Consider the following 25,618-nt stretch of genomic DNA (forward strand, 5'->3'; position numbering starts at 1 on the left):
TCATTGATGGTAAATGTAAAGCCAAAAGCTAAAGAGTGACCTGATGAGGCCCTGAATATTATGTATTTAAAATTCAAGATTCTAGATTGTTTACACAATTAATGTAAACATAAAACCAGTCCTATAAAACACAATGTGTCATCCATAGACTGATTGTAAGTACATAAAGTTACACTAGGTGATGTTAATGTAGTGGTGGTGGGGTTTGTTAATGAGTGGAGGTGCTGCTCTGCCTGATGGCTTGATGGAAGTAACTGGTTGTGAGTCCAGTGGTCCTGGTATGGATGCTGCATAGCTTTCTCCCTGATGGGAATGAGACAAACAGTCCATAAGTAGAGTGGATGAAATCCCTTATGATATTGCTGACCTTTTCTCAGCACCCTTCTGTAAACGTGTCCTCGATGGCACCTAGATGGCTAATTATGGAAGATCCCAAAATCGTTATACAGTAAGAAGTTACTGTGATTTCAGGAAAAACTAAACCAGCAATTGTTTCAACACATGTCAGTGGTAATAAACCTTATTCTGATTTGGACTCAGTATCAAATGGCATGGTTAAGGTGAATAGCATGGACTTGTTTTGAGGAGGAGCTAATTAAGAACACATGGGAAAAAGAAGTAGAGAGATATGGGATGAGTGAGGAGTGGAAGAGGTATGTGGAATATTAGCAGCAGCATTGAATAAAGATGAAATAAAAATTTGATTACTGCTTAAATTTCAATGTGATTATGCAACAGAGCAAACTGAACATTGTCTTGAAATTTTCAAAAGTAATTTTTATTCCACGTGAGTTATTGTAAAGAATCACTCATGCACTAAAGACTGCATTAATACAGGTTCCATAATATTCCTTGTATGTGCTTGTACTATAGTAAAAAAGCCAGCATTACTTTGATCTTTCAACATACAGTACTGTGCAAGAGTCTTGGGCACATATATATAACTAGGGAGTCTAAGCCTTTTGCACTGTACTGTAGTAATTTTATGTATTGCACGGTACTGCTGCAAAAAAAAAATCCAATTTCATGACATATGTGAGTGATGATAAACATGTTTCTGATATGGGTCGCTATTGTGGAAGGGGACAGAGAGTGGGAAAAATCATGGTTTGGAAAAGGAGAATGGAGAGAGGAGAGAGTGGAATGTGTCAGAGAGACATTCTATAATGAATAAACCAACTGTTTGGAATCAAGTTACCTTACCTGGTGTCTCAGGGCTAGATATGTCTGCACCTGCACCACCCCCGTCCCATGGCACTCCACCAACATCCTTTGCTCCCGCCAGATTTACAAACTCGCTCTCTACCCCTCGTTGACAAATAACAGTACAGTGCAAAAGTCTTCAGCACTCTAGCTATGTACTGTATATGTGCCTGAGACTTTTGCACAGTGCTGTATTTATTAATAGTGACAAGTAGACATGTGTACACATTAGGGAACATCAAACGCTGGGATAAGTATAAAGGGGTGTGACTAAAAACCAACCGTGAAATCTCAACCAACCTTTCATTCAAGTATTAAGTAAAAAAAGAGTTGTGTTAGAATGGACAATCTGACAGAAAAACTATTCAAAGAATCAAAAGTAGTGTATCCATAAATTGTGCAGCATTTTTCATAACCTTGGGATGCTTGTCACTGTCAACTGCCAAACTGTCAAAGCATTCATAACCAAATATATATTTCTAAAGTGCAGCGGCTAACATAATGCAAGAATTGTAGCAGCAAATTTGTGCACAAAATCCTGCAGACTGCAAAGAGGTGAAGACCAGGGTTTTACTGGTGTCAATTATTCATCAGGAGAGCTCCCCTGAAGAGGTGTGTGCATTGTAGACCTCCGTTCATCTCGATAGACCATGGATTTGCACCTTGGAAAGTTTCCAGGGCACAAGCCCTGGGCAAGGTTTTTTTTTATGGAAGACCATAAAATGGCAGTTGCCCAAGCTGCAAGTCTCCCCTCTCCATGCCACCTATGGTGAATTACATATACCTGTCTGGACACGCCCCCCCCCCCCCACTGACTGCTCCTGTGGCTCCTCCCACGGACCCCCCCCCCCACCCCGCTGACTGCTCCTGTGGCTCCTCCCACGGATCCCGGACTGGGGGACATCGCCCCGGCCTCAGTCTCCAGGATGCAGCATGGTGGTCAATTGCTGCTTGTTCTTTCTTCCAGCCAATAAAAGCCTATATCTCACCTCACTTCTCCAAGAGTTATTGATGGTGCATCACCACCAAAGGTACCTGAAGAGGTAAGCTACCTGAAAGGCTGCACTTTCACACCTTTCCTTGGTAACGAATGGTCAGTTTGGGTTTATTGATGAAATGAATGAATTGATATTTTGTTAGGTTTGTCTGTTTAATACTGTTGAAGACACTACCAAAGTATAATAAAATACAGTTGGATATACCTTTCTGTAAAACTGCTGATGAATGATTAGTTTCATATCTGCGATACAAAAAGACCAATTGAAATTGTGTTGGAGGAAGACTATGTGCTAACGTAAGAGGTTTGGGCTGAGGATTGAAAGAATTACTGCTGTATGTTGCCATCTAAGTAATGAATGAATTGGATTAATTGTAAGCATAATTTTCTTCATTTGTTAAGTCTAAGGTTTTAGACTGAACAGTTCTAGAGAAATAAAAGCAGAAAGTGCTGGAAATGCTGAGCAGGTCCGGCAATAATTATGGAAAAAGAAACAGATGACATTTCAGGTCTGCAATACTTATACTAAAGTTGAGATGAAAGATCTGAAAAAAGGTTGTAGCCTTGAATTGTTAACTCTAATTCTATTTAAACAGATGCTACCTGACCTGCTGAGTATTTTTAGCATGATCTGTTTTTACTTCAGATTTGCAAATTCTACAGCTTTTAATTTAAAGTTTGAGGGGAAATGGTGTTGATGTGTGAAGAACAAAATTTTGGCTGAAGTGTAGGTCTTGTTGCATTTGAATTTCTGCATAAGATGGGGATACAGGCTACAGCTGATATTTGACAATGGGCTGGATATCAGTATAGCAGAAGATGGTAAACCTTTGGAATTCTTTATCCGGGATAATTGTAAACCGACAGTTGTTGTGTTCTTTCAGACCTGCTTGCCAGATTTCTGGATATTAAGGGAATCAATGGATATGGAGATTGTACTGGGAAGTGCAGTTGAGGGAAAAGTTCAGGCATGTTCTCAATGGCAGACAGAATATATTCAAATAACCACTTGGTCTATTCATAATTATATTTCATTGTTTTGGAAGCTCTTTGTACCAGAGCAACAAAATATAACAGTAAAGAGTTGTGAGGCAATAGCAAATCACAGTCCACTAGCAATGTGTCTTACTTCCAAAACCAATGCAATCAACCCTTGCATTAATTTTCACTTCCCTACATCGACCATTTATCTCTCTGAGGTAGGTCCAGCTGGATAGCCAGTACTTACTAATATAGAGGAGAGTTGTTTTATAGTCATTACCAATAGAAGGCACATACAGAGTACTCACAAAGAAAAGAGATTTCTTTTGATATAAAGCTTCATCATTTCCAATTTACCCCAACTTATTTTACATCTCCTATAGCAAATCAAGAAAGATATTAGTAAGTAATTGATTGACAAAACAGACTTGAGAAATGTCGTTGGGTGATTTTTACATGAGTTTCAACAATTTCCCACTTTAATTTGAGTAATGACCATCATTCTTTTCCTCACATTAACTTTCCTTTAAACACCTGTTAAACACCTGTACCACATTTGAAGCAGATATTATAATTCAAAGCTGGTTCTTATTATTTATATCTTGTTATGAATTGTGCTTGAACAATTAAGTTTCTCTTTTCTGTAACCATGGGAATGATCTTAACGGGTTAGTTTCAATTTCATGTGACCTCCTCATATTCTGAGACTCATTCATTATTTGAACTGGGAGGAGTTTTGCTTGTAGTTGTTATCGGAGTGTTGCTGGTACCTTACAGTTAACCCACAGATGGCTGAAGCAGTATCACAAGCAAACGTTTGAGAGAGCAGAGATACCCTGATGAAATAACCTGCCACATGCAACATAATTTGGAGATGAGAGTAGTTTGATATTCATAGAGAGAATTCAGATAATCTGAGCGTGGTGAAAGCCAATGCCTTGCAGAGTTACAAACTGTTATAAATAATTATAGAGAGCTGGGGTATAATTATTAGAGAATTCAGTGGTGCTAAAGGGCACACCTTTGGCTCCCTAATTATTAAAGGGCAGATAATCTGTAGTAACTGGGAGTCATTGTACATGGCAGAGGGTTACATGAAATCAGTACAAATGTTAGATTAATCAGACATTTAATATAATGTATGAGATGTCCAGCTTGATGATTTCCACCTGAGCAACGCAGTGGAGCAGCCTGTAGTGCTGTTGAAACACAGTCTAGTGACCTGTGTTCAACCTGACCTTGGCATTGCCACATTCTCTGTGTGAACATGCATGATTCCCCCAAACGCTCCAGTTGTTCTCCTAGATCCAAAAAATATGCTTGTAGGTTAATTGCAGATGGTACATTGCCTGTCAAGTGGACGGGAGGCAGAAGAATTGAGGGATTTGATGGTCAAGAGAGAGTATAGGTTTCTCCAAAATAAAAGATGGAATGGGATAGATGGGAACGTTCTGTAATCCAACATAGATATGATGGGCTGAATGGCCCCTCCCATTCCAAGACATTAGAGATTATGAAACTGGGCATCTTTCAGCAGAGGGTATTGATGACTCTTCAGATCACATTTTAATAATGGCTCAATATTTATTTGGAATGTAGGACTTAATTATTCTATCCCTGAGATAAATACCATAAGAAAAGTAAATGCTTGCTCTGTCTTTAGGAGTGATGGGTGGAGCTGAAAAAAATCGCTGAATAGTATGCCACAGTAGAAGACCATTTAGACCATTCTAAATGGGTCTCTGAAAGAGTCAACGCCTAGTCCCGCTATCCAGCTGTTTGCTCCATGGTCCAGCTTTTTGCTCATGTAATAAGGCCCAATAAAGTTTGTACCTAGGTTCAAAATTCATGTGCTTTTATCCCTCAAAACCTTATTTCTGACAGGAGGATTTACATTCATTTCCCCTTTATGCAGTGTGAGTTCCCGTTCGTGCTTGTGTATGTTCCCATGTTACGTGTGGCGATGAGCTTGCGCTAATTGTCAGGAGAATGTTTGCTTTCGTTGTACTTTAGCACTTTGATTATCATTCGAATTGTTAGTGGTGAGGTATGGTAAAAGTTTGATACAATGACATGTGCATCCACTGTGGATGATGCATATGCAATTACATCTTTTGGCTCAAACTGATGGGAATTGCTGAAAGATTTCAAATAATCAGGCACACATTAAACCTATCCAACCTTGAAGTTATGGAAAAAGAATAGAGAGCAGTCTTGGCTGAGTAGTTAAGGCAGCTGTTTTATCAATAGTGTGAATGCCTGACTGATTGAGTTGATTGAGGTGTGATAGTTGTCCATATTTACGTCGTAAACACCAACAAACACTTTTTATTTGTTTCGGATTATCATCGTTGCTATTGTAACAGGGTGAGAACCCACGATTCAGATAAGTCAACTGCAGTTTGTTTTACTGACCCTCAATACCATCCTGACACGCAACGCCACATTCAATGGGAGAAAGTTATTGAAAAAAAGTGTGAGGCAGCAAAGAGCAGGAGAAATAAAGTCCAGAATGTAAATGTGAACATATCTCTCGTGGACTGTTTCAAATTTTATTAACCCAACATCACTGATTTACACAGGACTAAAAATGCCAAATAAATTTCTGCCTTAGAGTTATAAAGTTAATAACTCAACCAGGACCAATCTGAGCCCCACCTGACGTCAAAAGTTATATTTTTTCCAAATGAGCATTGGTCTAAATAAAACTAGCCCAAAAATGCTATTCATTTGCTATAACACAAAGCAAATTACCCTAACCTGGATAAAATCCTGAATCAGGTCACCACAGCATGGTATGGTGTGACCTATCATATAGCCAAATGCTCTATCGGAATATTCTATCATTAATATATAATTAGGTTTCCTGAGGCTCTCTTCTGAGGTACAAAGGTTCAGATTGGCTGAGAGAAACAAAATGGAAAGTGATTAACTTGGCCCCATGACCCATATTTTAGGTAATGTAAACCTCTTAAACTATAAACTGGTATCTCAGTGCTTTGTGTATCATTTCATTATGAAGTATGCTTATAAAGGGGGTTGCTATCTGCCTTAATATCAGGGGTAATCACAGCCACCTCAGCTCTGGCTTCCAGCTCTTTTGTCCATATCTGGACTAAGGCACAATGAGGTCTGGAATTCGATAGTCCTGGTGAATAGGATCTCAGAAAGCTGATTCAGTCTTGATATACAGCACCACCGTGGAATAGATATAGGTTGAAGATACGGGTTCAAGAGAGCTGGTCTGGAAGGAGACCATGCCTCTGTGTGCAACTCGGATGCACTGGCTTAGAGTTGGCGCCAAGTTGGCGTTCAGTGAAAACGTGAGTGAATCAAAGTACATGTTTCTTTTGCAATCGCAAGACTCTGCTGGACATTGATTGCTGCAGGCCTGCTTCTCTTGTTTGGTGGAGGGACAGGTGGCGAGGCAGTAGTGTTGCCTCGGTTGTAGCTAGGACCAGGCCTCTATCTTGGGCTTTCGTTGTATTATGGTGTTGGGGCTCAGTTGAGATGTCCTCTCTCAACAGTGCTGCCCTCTAGTGGAAATATAGGCTGGACTGCCAGGAAACATCAATTTGTGGGACTCGTTGCCTAGGAACCTGGTCTAAAAATTTGTTTTCTTACATGACTATGTTTTTTTTCTCCTTTCTCATTCTTTTGAATGCACGTGTATGTTTTTGCACTTTAGCCCCAGGGAAATGCTGTCTCATTCAGCTGTATCCTTGTATGGTTTGAATGACAATTAAACTTGATTTGATTTTTGAAAGGTGACATAGTTAAGGTTTCTAAATGCTGAAGAGTTGAAGTTGTAAATGGTTGTGGCCAGAACAAAGGGACATAATATTGAGATTGGGGTGAGAAGCACTGAGGAATGAAATTAGGAAATCATTAGGAATTTGGTACCTTCTTCCTCAAAAGTGATAAAAATGCAGAATTACTTGAAATTTTGAGTACTTGAGATAGAACCTCTGCTGGAGAAAAAAAAAATCAAGGAAGGCGAAACAAAGGAAGGTAAATTAAGTCAGTCTAACCACAGTCTGAATGAACACAGAACAACCTCCATTTTTGTAATTAGGTTCCTAAAGACCAGCTTTAAGGTTGGAGCACGGAGGTGATTTCAAAGTATTGATCTTACATGAAGCATAGGCCAATGATGACCTCCCATCTCCATCATCCAAAGTTGATGGCCTGGTTGGAGTTCATCATTGTTTCTGTGGTCCATTGTATCCACTATACAGGCATCTGGCCTATACAGCTTCACTGGAGTCCTGCTAGTCAGCATTACCCGTTTCCACCTCTGATGGCAAGGACACTGAGCTGGACTTTCAGAGCCATGAAATTAATAGATATTATAAATTTCCTGGGGTTTGAATATGAAGGGGTATTATCATTTGGCAGAAAATTATCCACTAATTCATTCATTTGGAATCAAATCGCACACAACACTATTAGAAGTATCGACCATCAGTTTTACTTCACACTTAATGAAAATGTGTTAGATGGGCTCTTTATCACTATGTTCTTTATTCAATGCTGTTCCATTTTCCGTGCGTTTGTTTTCAGTATTTTGCAAATGGAAGGTAACTGTTCAGCGGGACAGAGGGGGCCAGGAAACTTCAATTAGTTGTTGCTTTTGGCCAATAAGTTTATTGCAGGGTCATAGTTACAAGATTAAGGGGTGGTCCTTCAAAACTGCAGGAACTTCTTACACACTTTGGCTAATCTCTGCAGTTCTCTATCCTAGAGGATTGTGGAGACTAATAATAGTAGCATGTAAGGAAAATATAGGTATATTTTTAAAAGATCAGGAAATTGAAAGCCATGTAGAACTGGCACAAAAGAGGCCATCAACCATGACCATATTCAATGATAGAGGAGGCTTGAGGGGCCGGATGGCTTACTGCTGCTTTATTTTCTTTTGTTCTTATGTTCTTTAATGATGCAACAGAGTATTCAAGGGTCTAGACAAGAAATGACATATTGGTGAATCAAAATGTTAAGGATCTTTTTCTAGGTCTGAGAGAATGGTTGGAGTTTCATGACTTGGCACTGTTAAAGCACATAATAAAAGCAAATGACAAAGTGGCTTCACTTGATGGAGGAGCATCTAACAGATGAACTGTAATAGTTCAATGTTTTTCCATAGCCTCCAGATTCCTGCTTTTCTAATACTACGTAGTTGTTTCTGTGCCTTGCTCCAAATTTGCAAACAAACTCAGTAAACACTGAATTGTGCAATGTTGTGTTTCGATATTTAAACACTGACTTTGGGGCTTTAGGTTCTTGGCAGAGCATTTTGATTGAAAGGCAGTCTGGGATGTAATTGGCATTGTGACCATGGTTTTAATCAAACGTTCTTACTAGCCCAAACCTACTATTCTGACAGTGCTGTGAAGAAAACAAACCTGAATTTAATGTATCTTTTGTTTTACACAGATCATTAGACTGTCAACATGTGTCTTTAGGACCAGTTCTTCTGTTCCCACTGCAGGTTAGAGAGAAGTGCAGTGATAGAGAAGACCCTTTAGGGTGAGGGCAAAAGGTTTGTGTGGGTGCTGGGTAAGGCAGAGTGGGTGAAGTGCAAAAGGAAAGGAAGCTAAATTTATGTATGGACTTAAGGAAGTGTTCTGAAATGTGTTCATGTTTAAACCAAAGGGAAATCTATTTCATCATCTGTGAGCATATATATTGATTGGTCTTGTATGTCATGTGGTATACTATTGATCCGAGGTTTTCAGATATAAACAGGTGTATGTCTTAAAAGGATAACAAACTGAAGGTATTTATCATATCTTTTGTTGTATTAACCCGGGTGTTCCCAACCTGGGGTCCACAGACCCCTCACTTAATGGTAAGGCTCCATGGCATAAAAAAAGGTTGGGAACCAAAGATCAATTAACTTAATTTCTTCCATTAAAATGTGTTCATATGCACATTCATTTCACAAACTGCTGTGGTTTGGAATGGAAAGTGGAAACACTGAACATCTAACTCTGCTGGGTTAGTGGCAGTAGGCATGAACTCTGAAATGAATGGCTACATGTCACATCCTGCTGCCGTCCTAACTCACAGGTTGGGCATCCTCAAAGCTGTGTCGCCCTGCTTCACTTTGGGTGACTGATTTAGTGCTTTCTTCCACATAGATAGAAAGCTTCACCTCTGCATGACCGATCAGTCAGGGGCTTAGATGAGTATTGATTTGGATTTGCCAGACTAAGTAAGCAAATTGGAGTGACAGGAAACCCCGGGGCATGAAATATTTTATAATGACAAGGAGCTAAGTAGAGTTTTGCAAGACAAGGTGAGCAAAGTTGGAGCACTTGCTGAGTTAAATTCTTGCATTAAGGTTACACAGAAGAATGTACACAATTGGATTACTTTTTTCCCTAGTGTTTTTGGTGACAAACAGTTTGTAGAGTAGGGTTGGCCATTCGGCCACTTGAGCGTGTTCCACCATTCAATACGATTTGATCTGTATCTTAAATCTATTTCCTACCCTGATTTCATTACCAGTGATAGAAACATAGAGTACAGGAACTGACCTTTTGGCCCAATTAAACAGGGTCGGCCATCAACCGCCTGGTTACACTAATCTCAGTTTATTCTCTCCACGTCCCAACAAGTTTTGCCGACACACCTGGTATGACTTCTTCATATCTCCTCATGAAATAGACAGGTCACTCACTCCATCAGATCTGTGACAAAATTCAGAGCTGCCCTATCAGTCCTCTTTCCCAGTAACTTATTATGTCTCACAGGCCCATCCATTCCACCCGGAATGCACCCACCACTCAACTATGGGTAGTTTACAGAAGCCAATTACCATAGCAACCAGCATGTCATAGAGCCATACAGCGAGCAAACATACAGCAAATTCATGCCGACCAGCAAGTACTGAATTAAACTAATTCAACATTAAACATATTTTGTATTCTCCCCACATTCCCGTCATCTCCCCCAGACTCTACCACTCACCTACACACTAGGGGCAGTTGACAGTGGCCAACTGCCCTACCTGCACACCTTTGGGATATGAAAGATGCCAGAGCACCTGAACAAAGTTTACATCATCAAAGAAACTCCATACAGATAACACCTGAGGTCAGGATTGAACCCAGATTGCTGGGGCATCTGTGGTGTCACATGCGCGGTGACACAGGTTGAAATACAGCTTGAACTCGGTCAGCTCTAATTTATCACAACTGAGCTCAATAAGTGCATAAAAGTGCTTAAGACATCATCATCTCAATAGATAGGTGCTGGTATTCATACTATAGAGTAAGGCAGTAGCTGCCATTAATTTTCATTATAAAATTGTCAGTTTGATATTGACTGAAGTTGAATTGCCCATTGGCACATTGACCTCTAAAGGGGAGGCTTTGTCTACTGGCAAATGAGATTTCTATGAAACTTAAGTATAGTGATTTTAATTATTTGAGGCAGGATTAATCAGGAAGCTCTTTCTACTAACTTCAATCCTTTATGGACTTTTGATGACTCCAAGACATTCTGTGAAATCATACCATCCATTTAGCTCTCCTTAGCACTTAACCTACATTATTATTATGATTGCTGGTGCTGCTTCTTTATTCTAACCTCTTGTCCTGGCTTTTCCTGGGATTGCTATGCTGAAGTTTTTTTTTTAGGTACATATATTTCATTCACTCTCTGTGTATGATCCAGGCCAACCTTTGCTCTGGTTGCAGCATAATGCCCACACTTGGCTCCTTTCATTCACTTGCTACATGGTCAAAATCTCTTTGTACACAGATTGTAGGATTATTGGAATTACACCAAATATTCCTTCTGCCTTTTCCAGCAATCTGCACCAGATGCAAGAATACTAGTAGGATATTTTGGAACATTCATATTTACATATGTTGTATCTTCTAGTTTCTTGAAGATGCTGCGCTACCTAGCTAAGTCCTTGGCTCTCCATGGCAACGTCTCTGACACACTTAGATTTTGCCTCTATTTGTATCTTCCAGCTGTTAGTTTTCCTGCAGTACAGTAAATGGTTAAGCCAATCCTGTTGGCAGATTTTTTCTCAAAGTTTTCTCATGTTCTTTCACAAGGAGCAGAGAATACCCGCATGCTATATTAACTTAGACGTGATTTTTAACCATCCATTGCTGATGAGCATGCAGTGTCTTCCCTGACATAACAGCATAAAGTGATGCAGTGGCCTCTCCAGCTCCCAATAATGGTGCAAGCTTTAAATTCTTAGATAGTGCTTTAAAGTTTCAAGTCAGGGACCTCAGTCATCTAAAGCTCTGCTAATACATTGCTACTGAACACTGTTAGACAAAATTAAATTTAATCCACCGGCAGCAGGGTTTATAGCAGTACTATAAACTGAATAGGGATTCTACGGACAAGAGCCCCAGCGAAGGTGTAAGCCGCTCAGCTGAGAAAGTGACAGACACAGGCAGTGTGAGAGAAAGCAAGAGAGCTGGGGTACTAGTGAGGCTGAGAACTAACCCAACCACACCAGCAGTACCATCAGCTTTGCTGGCCAACATCCGCTTGCTTGATAATAAAATTGACAGAATGAATCTTTTGCTGTCTGTCGATTTTTGATGATGACTGAGGCCTGGGCAAGGTTGTATGGAAGACCTGCAGTTGCCCGTGCAGCAAGTCTCCCCTCTTCACGCCACCGATGTTGTCCAAGGGAAGGGCATTAGGACCCGTACAGCTTGGCACCGGTGCCATCACAGAGCAACGTGTGGTTAAGTGCCTTGCTCAAGGACGCAACATACTGTCTTAGCTAAGGCTCGAACTAGTGACATTCAGATCACTAGACCAACGCCTTAACCGCTTGGCCACGCGCCCTACTGAGAATGAATGCATAGAGAGAGATGAGAAACTGCTGCATTCTGGTTTTCATGAAAATGTGGTTAAACAACAACATGCTCGATTCAGTTTTTTAACTCAACTCTGTGACTCTGTTCCATGCAGAGAGGAACCCTCTATCAGGGAAACCCAAAGGAGGTGAAATCTGTGTGTACATTAACAAAGTTAAGTTGGTGAACAACTTATCTGTAGTTAGCAGTCACTTTTTGGGGAAATTGATCCATCTTACAATTAAATGATGACCTCATTCCTGCTCAGGGAGTTTAACATTGTGTTTATCACTGCAGTCTACATCAGCTGAGTGCAAAGACCAAGGATGCCATGGGAGAGCTTTACACTGTCATCAGCTCTCTACAAAACAAGCATCCAGATGGTTTCTTCCTAATTGCAGGAGACTGCAATCATGTTAACCTGCAGGACATTTTATCCAAATTCCACCAACACATCACCGTGGCCATGAGGGGAACAAACAGATGGAACCTTGCTTATACAAACAAAGCTGTGGAAAAACCTCACCTTTGGCATTGTTGTGAGACTATAAGACCATAAGAGAATGAGGCCATTTGGCCCATCAAGTCTGCTCTGTCATTTCATCATGGCTGATTCATTTTCCCTCTCGACCCCAATCTCTTGCCTTCTCCCCATATCCCTTCATGGCCTGGCCAATCGAGAATCTATCAATCTCTGCTTTAAATATACGTAAAGACTTGGCTTCCAAAGCTGCCTGTGGCAAAGGATTCCACAGATTCACCACTCTCTGGCAAAAGAAATTTCCCTTCATCTCCATTCTAAAAGGAGGCTGTGTCCTCTGGACTTATACTCTCCCGTCATAGGAAACATCCTTTCCACACCCACTCTATCAATGCCTTTCACCATCTGATAGGTATCAATCAGGTCACCACTCATTCTTCTGAATTCTAGTGGACACAGGCTCAAAACCGTCAGATGCTCTTTGTATGACATGTCATTCAATGCTGGTAATATTTTTGTGAACCTCCTTTGAACCCTCTCCAGTTTCAGCCCATCCTTTCTAAGACAGAGGACCTAAAACTGCTCACAATGCTCCAAGTGAGGCTTCACCATTGCTCTTTTGCCATGCATTTTCTATCTCCCATCGTAATTCACAGACCACATCCTTACTACTTACTGTTTTGGGGTTCTGTGTATAACTCCTATCAGGGTCTTTTTACCCTTGCAATGATTCAACACCTTCCAACCCTATGCAACCTCTTTCTACTGATTTGATGCAATCTTTTACCAACAGAGCTATGCCACTGCTCTGCCTGCCTGCCTGTCCTTCTGATTCAATGTGTATCCTTGCTATGTTTTGTACCTCCAGAAATTAATTGAAAAAAATGTTTGTGTAATTCTATGCTCCAAGAACATAGAATTTTGGTCGCACAAGCACCAACAGCAACATTGAGGAGAGTACTCTGCAGTTCTGAATAACAAGCCATGCTATTGGACAAGACCAATGTAGTTTGCAAAATCCAATGCGAGGACTGTTATGCTGGCCAGACTGGGAGAAAGCTATCCACAAGGATCCATGAACTTCAACTGGTTGTTAAGCGGCATGACCAACTCTCCCTAGTCTCTATGGTGATGAAACATTTGCAAATGGATTGCCAAGGTCGAAGAACAACTCAACCCACAGTATACGATATAAAACAATCACAACATCCACAGTAAGATAAATTTTTATGCCTAAAGACTTAATCACTTTGAAGGATTTCTTACTCTTGTGGGATAACATCTTTCCTAATAAGGGTTAGTCATTCTGCTTGGCAGGTGAGACTTGTGGCTGTGATACAATCTTAGCTTCTAGGACCTCATTCATGATGGTTGTAGGAGTTGACTCTGGGACTGCAGGAAGTGGTACTGATAGTTCTGGACACCTTTCTTCTCTAACACTTGGCTCTACTCTCCTCAAATGATCAATGTGTCATCTCCAGTTGACACCAAATGCAATCGGCAATGTGTAGGAGAGTAGTCCAGTCCTGCCTTAAATTTTTTAGGTACCCATATTGATAATTTCTGTAGCCCCTCGATAGGACTGCTTGTCAGGAGTGAAACATTGAAGTTCCTTGCTTGAGGAGTTCTCAGCTGTTTGTCCCCCTTATTCCTTCTGAGAATGGATTTGAGGAGATCCATGCATGAGCACAAGGGATGATCAAGAAATAGCACAGCTAGTGAGTTGTTGGTTGTGGAGTGTGCTGCATTGTGAATGCAAGGAGCAAATCGATGTGCTTCTGATTCAGTGCCAGCATAGTGAGTTCTGCTGAAATTGCTTGCAGTATGTTCTTTAGACTATGGACAAACTTTACAGAAAGCTATTTTTATCTGGATGGTACGGTTCAGTGTAATATGTCTTGTTCCATTCATTTTCAGGAATGAGGGAAGCTGTTCTGCACCAAACTATGGTCCATTGTCACTGACTAAATATCTTGATACACCAGTCCTTGCAGAAGCTTCTCAACACATCAACACAAAACTTCTGGCCACTTTGTAGTTGCACCCATTACTACCAAGAATTTATGTATTGAACCGTATGACAAAATCCACATGAATCCTCTGCCAGGGCAATGCAGGCTATTTCTAGGGATGGAGAGGTGTTGCTCTTGGCATGTTCTGGACACATTGACATCCCAAACAGATCATGGCAAGCTGTTTGATCCATCCCAGGCCACCAGACAAAGCTTCCATTTTGCTCACACTGAGGTGACTGGCATGTAGCTCCTCCAGTACTTCAGTTTTCAGCTTGGATGATAGAACAACTCTAAATACTCACATAAGGCAACCTTCATCAAGGGCAAATTCATCCCAGCACTGGTAAAAATGGTGGAGCTGGAGTTTCTGCTATGCTTTCCATGTTGACTTGAGATGGTATGGGGTCTTCTCTCGTTTCCTTTTTGAATCATTTCTGCCATAGTAGGGAGACTTTCAATTTGCACTGGGGAGAATAGGTCAAGAGGAGTGCTCTCTTTTGTTAATTTATAGGTATTTCCTTTCCCAAGGGTAAATGGAACAATCCATCAGCATTTCCATGAGCAGCTGTCCTTTTGAATTCGATCTTGTAATTGTGTCCTCCAAGAAACAGAGCCCATCTCTGCGTTCATGCTGCTGCTGTTAGTGGAACACTTTGTGTGCATTGAAAATGGACACAAACAGTTGATGAGGGTAAGCTCTCTCCCACATAGGTACTGGTTGAAATGTTTTAGACCCCAAACCAGACTCTAGACCTCTCTGTCAATCTGTGCATGATTTTTCTCTGCAGTGGTCAGGGAACATGATTCAAAGGCTATGGGGTGTTCACATCCATCACTCATAAAATGTGACATGACTGCACCTATATCATAAAGCAAGGCAAGTTATCACAGACAAGCTTATCTGAATGATGTGGATCACAATGTATGAGTATAGCGTCTGATGTTATGATTTCATTTAATTTTTTGAAAGTCACTTCACACTGCTTTGCCAATTGCCATTTCTTCCTGATTAGTAGTATTAAGTTCAAGGAGTGGAGCATGGTAGCCAGGTTTAGCAGGAACCTATCAGAGCAATTGACAAATCCTAAAAAGGACCACAGGTGTGACATGTACTTTGGCCTTGGGGAATCCACCACTGCTTGAATTTTCCCAGAACACCTGTGTAAATTCTTGTGCATGAATGGTGTGACCACAGTAAGAGATGCTTGGTTGAAATAAATCACACTTGTTGCATTGCACTGAGACAATAATCTTCTTATCATTTTCACACCATCTTGATGTTTTGGAGATGGTCTTTGTCATCCTCACTGGTAACAATGATGTCATCCAGGTAACACTGAGGGCCTGGAAAGTCTTGTAGCTCCAAAGCCTTAGCTTTCTGAGTTCTGGTGCAGAAACTACTCCAAAAATAAACCTATTATAGTGATAAAGCCCTTTGTGAGTGTTTATGGTGAGAAACACCCTGGACTTTTCTTTCATCTGCATCTGTAGGTAGGCTTCAGCTAAGTCCACTTGGCTTAAGTGTCTCCATCCAAAGATATCCTCTATGCTGGGCAGAGGGTATTGATCTACTTTAAATGCTGAGTTAATGATGACATTAAAGTCACCACAGATCTAAACAGACCCATCCTTTGTGGTTATTGGAGCAATTGGAATTGCCTATGGGCTACACTCACCTTGGAAAGAATTCCTACCTTCTCCATGCAGTGGAGCTCACTGGCTACTTTATCACGGATAGTCTAAGGAACTGGAAAGGTTTTGTAAAAACTGGGCATGGCATTTTCACTTAGCTCTATTTTACTCTTGATAAGTTTGAGTTTCCCAGTGCCATCCTTGAACACTACTGTGGCATCATCCAGTAGCTTCTCTTAATTCACTTTCGGTTGATTCAGTTGCAGGGGATGAGACATGCAAATGGTGGATGGATCTCCAATCAAATTGTAGTTGTGTCAGCCAATCATATTCCCCCCAATGCTGTTTTTACCATGTGCAAGCCCAATGTGACTTGTTGATTGTTGTTTTTCACTGTTACAAATTTCATTCTCATGGAAGTTATCTTTTCACCAGTATGAGTTCTTAGTTAGTTATCTGCAGGCTTCAGTTCAGTGTCTTTGAAATTCTGTTCAAGCTCATTTTATGGAATGACTGAAACAGTTGAGCAGTGTCCAATTTCATTTTAATTAATTTGTCGTTTGCCAAATTGCTGGGCTCTTGTTTGTTTTCACATCAAGGCTACCCAGTCCTACGTCACTGTCATGATTATCAGATTTTTCATCAACAGCATGCAGATTTGTGCTCCTTTTAAAACTGCATCTTGAATTTTGATCTTTTTCTCTTCCCTGTGCAGTCCATTTACTTCTGTCGGCCTGGCACACTCTTTGTATGTGTGTTCATTTGTTACATTTTCTGCAAGCTTTGCCTTAAAATCTACATTGGTCTGGTGTATGTAAACCCCTGCCACAATGGTAACACAAATTTGTTTGGCCAGACTAGTTCCTATTTAGATGTTGCAATTTTATTCATGCTCTATTTCATTCCTGACTGCAACTTAATTGTGTCTCTGGTTGCTGTTTCCATTGATACAGTGATTTCAACTGCTCTTTTCAAATCAAGTTGTGCTTCACTTAGGAGCTGTTTCTGAATGCTTTCCATAAACTAAACAGCTTCTCAGTGCATCATTAAGCCTATCACAGAACTGGCAATGCTCGGACAATTTCTTCAATTCAGCCACGTAAACTGAAATGGACTCCCTTTCCTTTTGATTCCACTAAAGTGTACTGCAAACATCAATGGTTTTTGTTCTTTATGGTTCTGTATTATTTTCATGGTATCAGCAAAGCTGATTTCAGCTGGTTTGGTTGGAGCAGTTAAACTTCTACGTAAACTGTATGCATTTCCACTCATTGCACTCAGCAACACAAGCATTAGTTTTTCATTGGCTCTTTCATTTTCTTCAATCACTGCTTAATTCTTTCAGTAGACATCATCCAGTTAACTGTTGTGCAGCCTAACACATCTATCTTTCCGATGTAGCCAATTATTTCCGTTTATTTGTTTATCTATTTATTATTGCCACCCAGTACTCACTGTTTCTAAACCTGTGGATGTAGTCATTGCTAGTCAATTTTGTGTGTTTTCGGCCTCTTTTTTATATTTGGAGAAAACATATGCCATTCATGAACCTCTTACATATAACCCAGAATAAATTATGTAAAGAAACAAAAAGAGTACTTAGTCAAACAATATATTTACAAGATTACTCAGAGATGACTGAAATATTAAACACACTGCAGGCATCGAGAGGGGAAAGTCTGCCTATGCACAAAAGAATTCAGGAATACCTGTCTGATAATGATCCCCAGCATATATGGCTGGGTACCAAAGGCATTATTGACTATGCAAGAAAAAAACAGCATCGACCGTACCAGTGACACCTCCCTCCCTCCCTCGTGCTCTAAACAACCTTGATGCACCCTTCAAGGCGTGCAACACATCACAGGCCGTAAAATGTACCACTCTCAGAGATGAGCGGCCACTGTCTGTAACAGCAGCAGCCGTGAGAAGGTCTCTGCAGAAATTTAATTGCCTGCTAGGCAGCCAGGCTAAACAACATCCAAGCTGCATACTCAGGAGTGTGCACACCAGTTCACTGACGTCTTCACGGGCATATTCATCAGATCACTTATCCAAGCTGTTTTAAATCAGCCACCATTATCTCTGTACCAAAGCACTCTCTGCCCTCTGAACCAAATGACAACTGCCCAGCGGTAGAGATGCCAGTCGTCATGAAGTGCTTTGAACAGCTGATAATGGCACGTATCAAAAACTCCATTCCTACCACATTGGACACTCACCAATATGCTTACCGACAGAACCACTCTACACAGATGCCGTAGCATCTGCCATGCACCTGGCCCTCACACACCTAGGAAGCAAGGACACTTATGACAGAAGGCTGTTTCTTGATTTCACTTCGTCATTCAACACCATTGTCCCACACACTTTGGTGAACAAACTCCTAGTCCTTGGTTTAACTACACCACTGTGCCACTGGGTGTTGGACTTCCTAATGAGCAGACCTCAGATAGTCAGGATCCACAACCACTCTTCCCTCTCCCCCCCCCCCCCCCCCATCACCTGCAACACTGGTGCTAGGTGCTGAGCCCATTGCTGTACGTTCTGCTCACACATGACTGCAAGGCCAAATACCCGAGCAATCACATCATCAAGTCAGCCAATGAAACGTCAGTGGTGGGGCTCATCACCAACAACAATGAGATGGCCTACAGTGAGGAGGTGGAAGAATTCGAGGCCTGGTGCTGGGCAGAGAGTCTCTTCCTCTATATCAACAAGGCAAAGGAGAGAGTCATCGACTTCAGGAGAACTCACACTCGCCTTTACATTGGTGGAAACTGCAAGCAGTTTCAAATTCCTGGGACTGCACATCTCACAAAACCTCTCATTCTCCTAGAACACATCCTACACAGTCGAGAAAGCTCACCAATGCCTCTACTTTCTGAGGAGGTGGAAGGTAGCTGGACTTTGCATGGATGTGCAATGGAGAGCACCCTATCAAGCTGCAGCACTGCTTGGTGTGGAAACGGAGCTGCAGCGGACAGGGATGCTCCACAACGGGTAGTCAAAACTTCCCACTGCATCACTGGCACCAGCCTACCTGCCATCAAGGACATATATACAGAGAGGTGCTAGAAAAGGATTAGTAACATCATGAAGGATCTTACGCACACTGCTCATAGACTGTTTGTCCCAGTCCCATCAGGGAGGAGGCTGTGTAGCATCTACGCCTGGACCACCAGACTCAAAAACAGGTAATTTCCCTAATCAACATCTCCACCCATGAACTCCACCTCTACTTTATTATTTCCCATCATTCACCTTATGTACAGCCTGGCGTCACATTATAGACATATGATCAATCTATTTATAGAAGCTATCTTACGTATTTATCTTTATTGTGTTTTTAATTAAAATTATCATTGGGTTCTTTATCTTTTGCTTTTCTTTTGGTGCTGCATCAGATCCAGAGTAGCAATTATTTCATTCTCCTTACACTTGTGTACAGGAAATGACATTAAACAGTCCTGAATCTTGAATTCTGTTTTGCATGTTACATAACACAAGTATCACCAGACTAGAAGGAATTACCAAGTTATTGGAGTGAAAGTTATTTGTATGTATACTTGGTGACCATCTGTGTTTGGACAGTGCAGTGGTGCAGCATTTAGTGCAACTGCCTGACACCTCCAGGGACATAAATTCATTTCTGGACACTGGTATTGTTAGTGCAGTTTGCCTGTGCTCCCTGTGACCATGAACATTTCCTCCCACATCTCAAATGTACTCTGGTGGATTAATTAGTAACTGAAATTATCCCCATTTTTAAGAGAATAAGTTACAGGAGTAAAGGGAAATTGGGGGTTGATTGGACCACTCTGCCTGAAGATAGCATGGAACGGATAGGCCAAATAGCCTCCTAAGGTACCATGATTCACGTGTGTTGCGTGAATGAAGTCACGGGAGGAAACTACTGGTAGATATAAAGCAGCTTCTTTATTTAACAAAACAAGGTACAGCATGCATTGTATGGAGACGCCTTTGGTCAAGTTTGCTGACGATACTAAACTGGGTGGCAGTGTGACATGTGAAGAGGACGTTAGGAGAATACAGGGAGACTTGGATAGGCTGGGTGAGTGGGCAGATACTTGGCAGATGTCATTCAATGTGAATAAATGTGAAGTTATCCACTTTGGAAGCAGGAACAAGAGGGCAGAGTAATATCTGAACGGTGTAGAGTTAGGTAAGGGAGAAATGCAAAGAGACCTGGGAGTCCTAGTTCACCAGTCAATGAAGGTGAATGAGCAAGTGCAACAGGCAGTGAAGAGGGCAAATGGAATGTTGGCCTTTGTTACAAGGGGAATTGAGTACAAGAGAAAGGATGTCCTTCTGCATTTGTACAGGGCCCTGGTGAGACCACACCTGGAATATTGTGTACAGTTTTGGTCTCCAGGTTTAAGGAAGGACATTCTGGCAATTGAGGAAGTGCAGCGTAGATTCACTAGGTTGATTCCTGGGATGGCAGGGCTGTCCTACGCAGAGAGATTGGAGAGATTGGGCTTGTACACGCTGGAATTGAGGAGATTGAGAGGGGATCTGATTGAAACGTTTAAGATAATTAAAGGATTTGATAGGATTGAGGCAGGAAATATGTTCCAGATGTTGGGAGAGTCCAGTACCAGAGGGCATGGATTGAGAATAAGAGGTCAGTTATTTAAAACAGAGTTGAGGAAGAGCTCCTTCTCCCAGAGAGTTGTGGAGGTGTGGAATGCACTGCCTTGGAAGACGGTGGAGGCCAATTCTCTGGATGCTTTCAAGAAGGAGCTAGATAGATATCTGATAGATAAGGGAATCAAGGGATATGGGGACAAGGCAGGGACTGGGTATTGATAGTGAATGATCAGCCATGATCTCAGAATGGCGGTGCAGACTCGAGGGGCCGAATGGTCTACTTCTGCACCTATTGTCTATTGTCTATTGTCTATTGAAAGGTCTGCTGGCCCAATATGGGGCTCCGTATTTTATGTGCTGATAAATCAAAGGACAATTTCATATTTACAAAGTACAGACAATGCTTTCTTTGAAATTACATACAAACTTCACGCCTCCCTCTTCGGACGCATACCATAGCCATCCAAGTGAATTTTAATCAGCATTGATTGGTCTGTGATTCACAGCTTTTAGGAATAAAATCCACAATACATATTCAAAGATAGAAGACTGCTAGCCAAAGCCATTTGTTAAATATAAATGACCTAAACCCAAAAATCACTCTAACAGTATGTACCAGATTATCAATGCTTTTTACAGATAGACATTCAACATTCATTAGTCTTTGAGGTGTTGGGGAACTGATACAGAGAACAGCTAAGTGAAGATATTTATTCTTACTGCACACTAGGTACTTGAACTAATTTACTCAGGAGTGAAGATTATTTGTATGTATGCATGATCCAGATTGCAGGAAAGTTTATCTGATTACATGATCATCCACATAAAGGCTTGATGAACTTTGTTTACCGTTTGTTTGCCCATGTAAGAATCTTGAGTACAAATTCTCCACTGGTAGTGGAATGTAGAGCTCAGGGAGGATGATCCTGTCCAAGGCACTACTTTCAAGAGGGGACGTTAAACCATGGTTTTGTCAGTTGTCTTGGATGGACTTGTCGATCCAAGTAATCCCTTGGGATAATTTGGAGGAACAACAAGGTAGGTTTACTGATGTCCTGGCCAGTCTTTAGTTTTGGATCAATATTTCCTTTAACAAAACAGATAATAGGAGCTTTAGCACATTGTTGTTCAAGGGTCATGTTGTGTGCAAATTGCCTGCGGTGTTTGCTGCACTTTATCAGTGGTTGGATGGGTAGTGTGCTTTGGGACATCTGAAATCCTGAAAGATGTGTACTGAATGCCCACTTTCTCTCCTGTAGCTTCACAGTCCCAATAACTCAGTTTTAATCTCTGTGTCAGTATAAATGAGCATGTTGCCTGTCCCTTAGAGTAACACCAACCTGACAAACCACATTTCACACATTGCCTGCATACAAAGCTGATAATGTTTTAGCTCGTCGGTGACAAACTTCACACAGCATTAGTCTCTCTCTTTTTACACACCATTATTGCTAGTGCTTTCAGGAAGTTTCAGGGGGAAGAAAAAATAGAACTAGATTGCATGGTTTATGTAGAATCACTTTCCATTACGTTAACTCAATACCATATCTTCATCCCTGACTGGAAAATGACGGTGAGCAAGAATGCAGTATTTGAAATGACAGGGTGCCAGTTATGATAAGGAATGTACACTATCAGTGAAACGTGAGGTGAAAACCTTCAGACAGTTATTTATTTGCTGAGTAACTGAATCAGTTGTACCATCATGGAGCATTTTGTGTTACGACAATTGATTATAATGTTAGGCCTGACAACACCAGCCCTCAGGTGCCTAAACTGACCTTATATTGTTGCCAATTTATATATTCTTTTCATTTTTAACATGTGTTGTAAAACAAAAGTATGTTGCATGTATTTTACATTCTTAAATCTTAAGACATCAGGTGGCATGATATCAATTCATTCCTAAGCATTCCCCCATTAGAAAGAGCAGAGGGACCTTTTGGATGCAGCAGGGGAAATCATACAAGGACCTGGAGCTAAAGAGTACCACTAATTGTATAAGATTCTGTCTCTTACTTCCTTCTGGTAATATGTGGATCTTTGAAGTATGTCTTATGACAGGAAGATTTAACTTTCACGGAAATTAAACATTTTCTTGCAAGGCAAAGAATCCCGTTTAACAATAATTGCAACTTCATCCCAATTGGGTGATAATACAGCCTTGAAAGATGGGGCAGGAATATCCAATAAAATAACACAGAGCTATGAATGTGCAATGAAAGATGGAATTAGCTGTTCAATCAGCAAGCAGGTACTTAAATGAATCTGGCTAACTTATTTCCTGAAGTATGGAGATAATCCAGATAATATTTGTATTAATACTTCCATGTCTTGAGTTAGCAATCAATTGCCACTTTGTAGAACCTAGTGCGTCAGTTGATGACAGTACTTTTCTGTGCCCAGGCTTTGTATGTGACATCAGGGAACTTTAACATAATTAAAAATATAAAAGTTAATGTGCTATTACGAAAATATAAAATGAATGCTTCAACCCACTTCCTTTCCTATTTGATAATTGATATCAGTACAAACTATTTACCCCACCCCCCCCCAACCCATTAGGCAAAAGAGCAGAATTAGGCCATTCAGCCCACTTCCACTATGACTGATTTATTGCCCCTCTCAACCACATTCTCTTGCTTTCTCCCCATAATCCTTAATACCCTTGCTAATCAAGAACCTATTAACCTCTGCTTTAAATATACTCAATGACTTAATCTCCACAGATGTCTGTGGCAATTAGTTCTACAGATTTATTCCACTCTGGCTAAAAACATTCCTCCTCATCTCAGTTCTTAATGGACATCCCTATATTCTGAGGCTGTGCCCTCTGGTCCTGAACTCCCGCACTAGAGGGAACATTCTCTCCACATCCACTATCCAGGCCTTTCAAATTTCAATAGGTTTCACTGAAATTACCCCCCTCATTCTTCATGAACTCCAGTGAGTACAGGCTCCTCATACGTTAACCCTTTCATTCCCAGAATCATTATGAAACTCCTTTGGATCCTCTCCAAAGCCAATACATTTTTTCTTCCAAAAGGAGTCTGAACAACGCCTGAAAGTCTCAGCATAACATCTGTGCTTTTATATTCTAGTCCACTTAAAATAAATATGGACGTTGCATTTGCCTTCCCTAGCACTGACACGACATGTAAATTAACCTTTCGGGCAGGGGTTCCCAACCTGGGGTTCGCAGACCCCCTTGCTTAATGGTATTGGTCCATGCATAAAAAGGGCTGGGAACCCTTACCCTAAAGATTAGTGAATCCTGCACAAGGATTTCCAAGTTCCTTTGCACTTCTGATTCTTGAACTTTCTCCCCATTTAATAAATAATCTACGCCTTTATTTCTTCTACCAAAGTGCACAACCATACACTTTAAGTTATCTACCTTTAGACCTTTCAACCTCCCACACACCTTCTCCTTAATAATAGCAACTACACTCACTTCTGCCCCCTGACTTATTAATTGGCATATTAAAACTATTTTAATTATCAGGTGACCGGCCAGAGACTTTTTTCCCAGGACAGAAATATGAGAGACATATTTTTAGGGTAATTGGAGGGGCGATATTAGTGGCATTTTTTTTTGCAGAGAGTGTGTGATGCACCATCAATAACTCACCCTGAGACGTAAAGGTGAGATATCGGCTTTTATTGACTGGAAGAAGGAACAAGCAGTGGTTGACCACCATACTACATCCTGGCGACTGAGAGGCCGGGCTCAGGCCTCAATCACCTTTATACAGGGGTCTGTGGGAGGAGCCACAGGAGCAGTCAGCAGGGGGCCGTGTCCGGACAGGTATATGTAGTTCACCACAGTGTGGTGAATGCATTGAAAGCATTGCTTGGGGTGCTGGTAGAGGCAGACACACTTGAGACATTTAAGAAAGCCAAAGCATGATAGAAAAATGGAGGGCTATGTTGGAGGGAAGTGTTGGATTGATTTTAGAGTAAGTTAACGGATAGGCACAACATTGAGGGCTTAAGGACTGAACAGTTCTATGTTCTAAATTAGATTTGCATTTTATTTAGCATTTGGAAAAGGTACCTAATGTAGGTTTTTTTTCCATTCACTGTTAGAATTTTATCCACTTATTAATATTTGTAAAGGCCATATGAGTAAAAAGCTATCTTTCCATATTTTAAATTACCCTTGATTTTTAACAAACCTTTATAATCAGAGAAATTACACCCATGCGTATGACTGTGCATTATGGAGTGAATAACTACGATGAAGGCTTGGATATATTGAGCATTCATAACTTAACAATGGCTCTAACCAAAATGTTGTTGACTAATCCTGTTCTGTTTTATTTTGAATTAATGAGTGCAGGTCACTGAATATTTACATCACTGTTCAAGTCATTTAAATGGACCATCTGGCTTGAATTACATTCCTTTATACTGGATGTTGCAACTTGAAAATTGGTTGTTTCATTTCTTATTTTACAGCAGAGATCATGGATGAGCACCGCTCATAGTGCATCTCTTTCCTTCTTTCTAAGTGGCCACTGTTTCTTTAGAGCTACAAAGTTAGTAAACTTTCTATATTAAACATTGCTGAGTGAGCAATGGAAGAGAGAGAATGGGCCATTATACTTGGATTTCCATTCCCTGTGTACCATTATCTTTTCGCACATCACCTTAAATTGCATTGTTAGTGATTTGGAAATGCAAACAAAATGTCAACATATGGTTTAAAAAACAATTAGTATTTAGCAGTATGGTAGATGTTGACTTTGGTTAAGTGGCAGCTGTCTTATCTCTAAAATCATAGAGTGGAGAAAGTCTGCAGATGCTGGAAATCCAAAGCAACACACACAAAATGTGGGGGGTGGGGAGG

The 25,618-nt window shown here is 40.9% G+C and overlaps 1 protein-coding gene across 1 annotated transcript in view; it reads left to right on the forward strand.

Annotated features, from left to right (window-relative positions):
* Positions 1 to 25,618, forward strand: part of LOC132397675 (metabotropic glutamate receptor 8-like) — a 381,459-nt gene that overhangs the window by 328,615 nt on the left and 27,226 nt on the right. The gene's annotated exons all lie outside the window — the stretch shown is intronic.

This window comes from Hypanus sabinus, chromosome 8 (genome assembly GCF_030144855.1).
Source record: "Hypanus sabinus isolate sHypSab1 chromosome 8, sHypSab1.hap1, whole genome shotgun sequence".
Taxonomy (NCBI): Eukaryota; Metazoa; Chordata; class Chondrichthyes; order Myliobatiformes; family Dasyatidae; genus Hypanus; species Hypanus sabinus.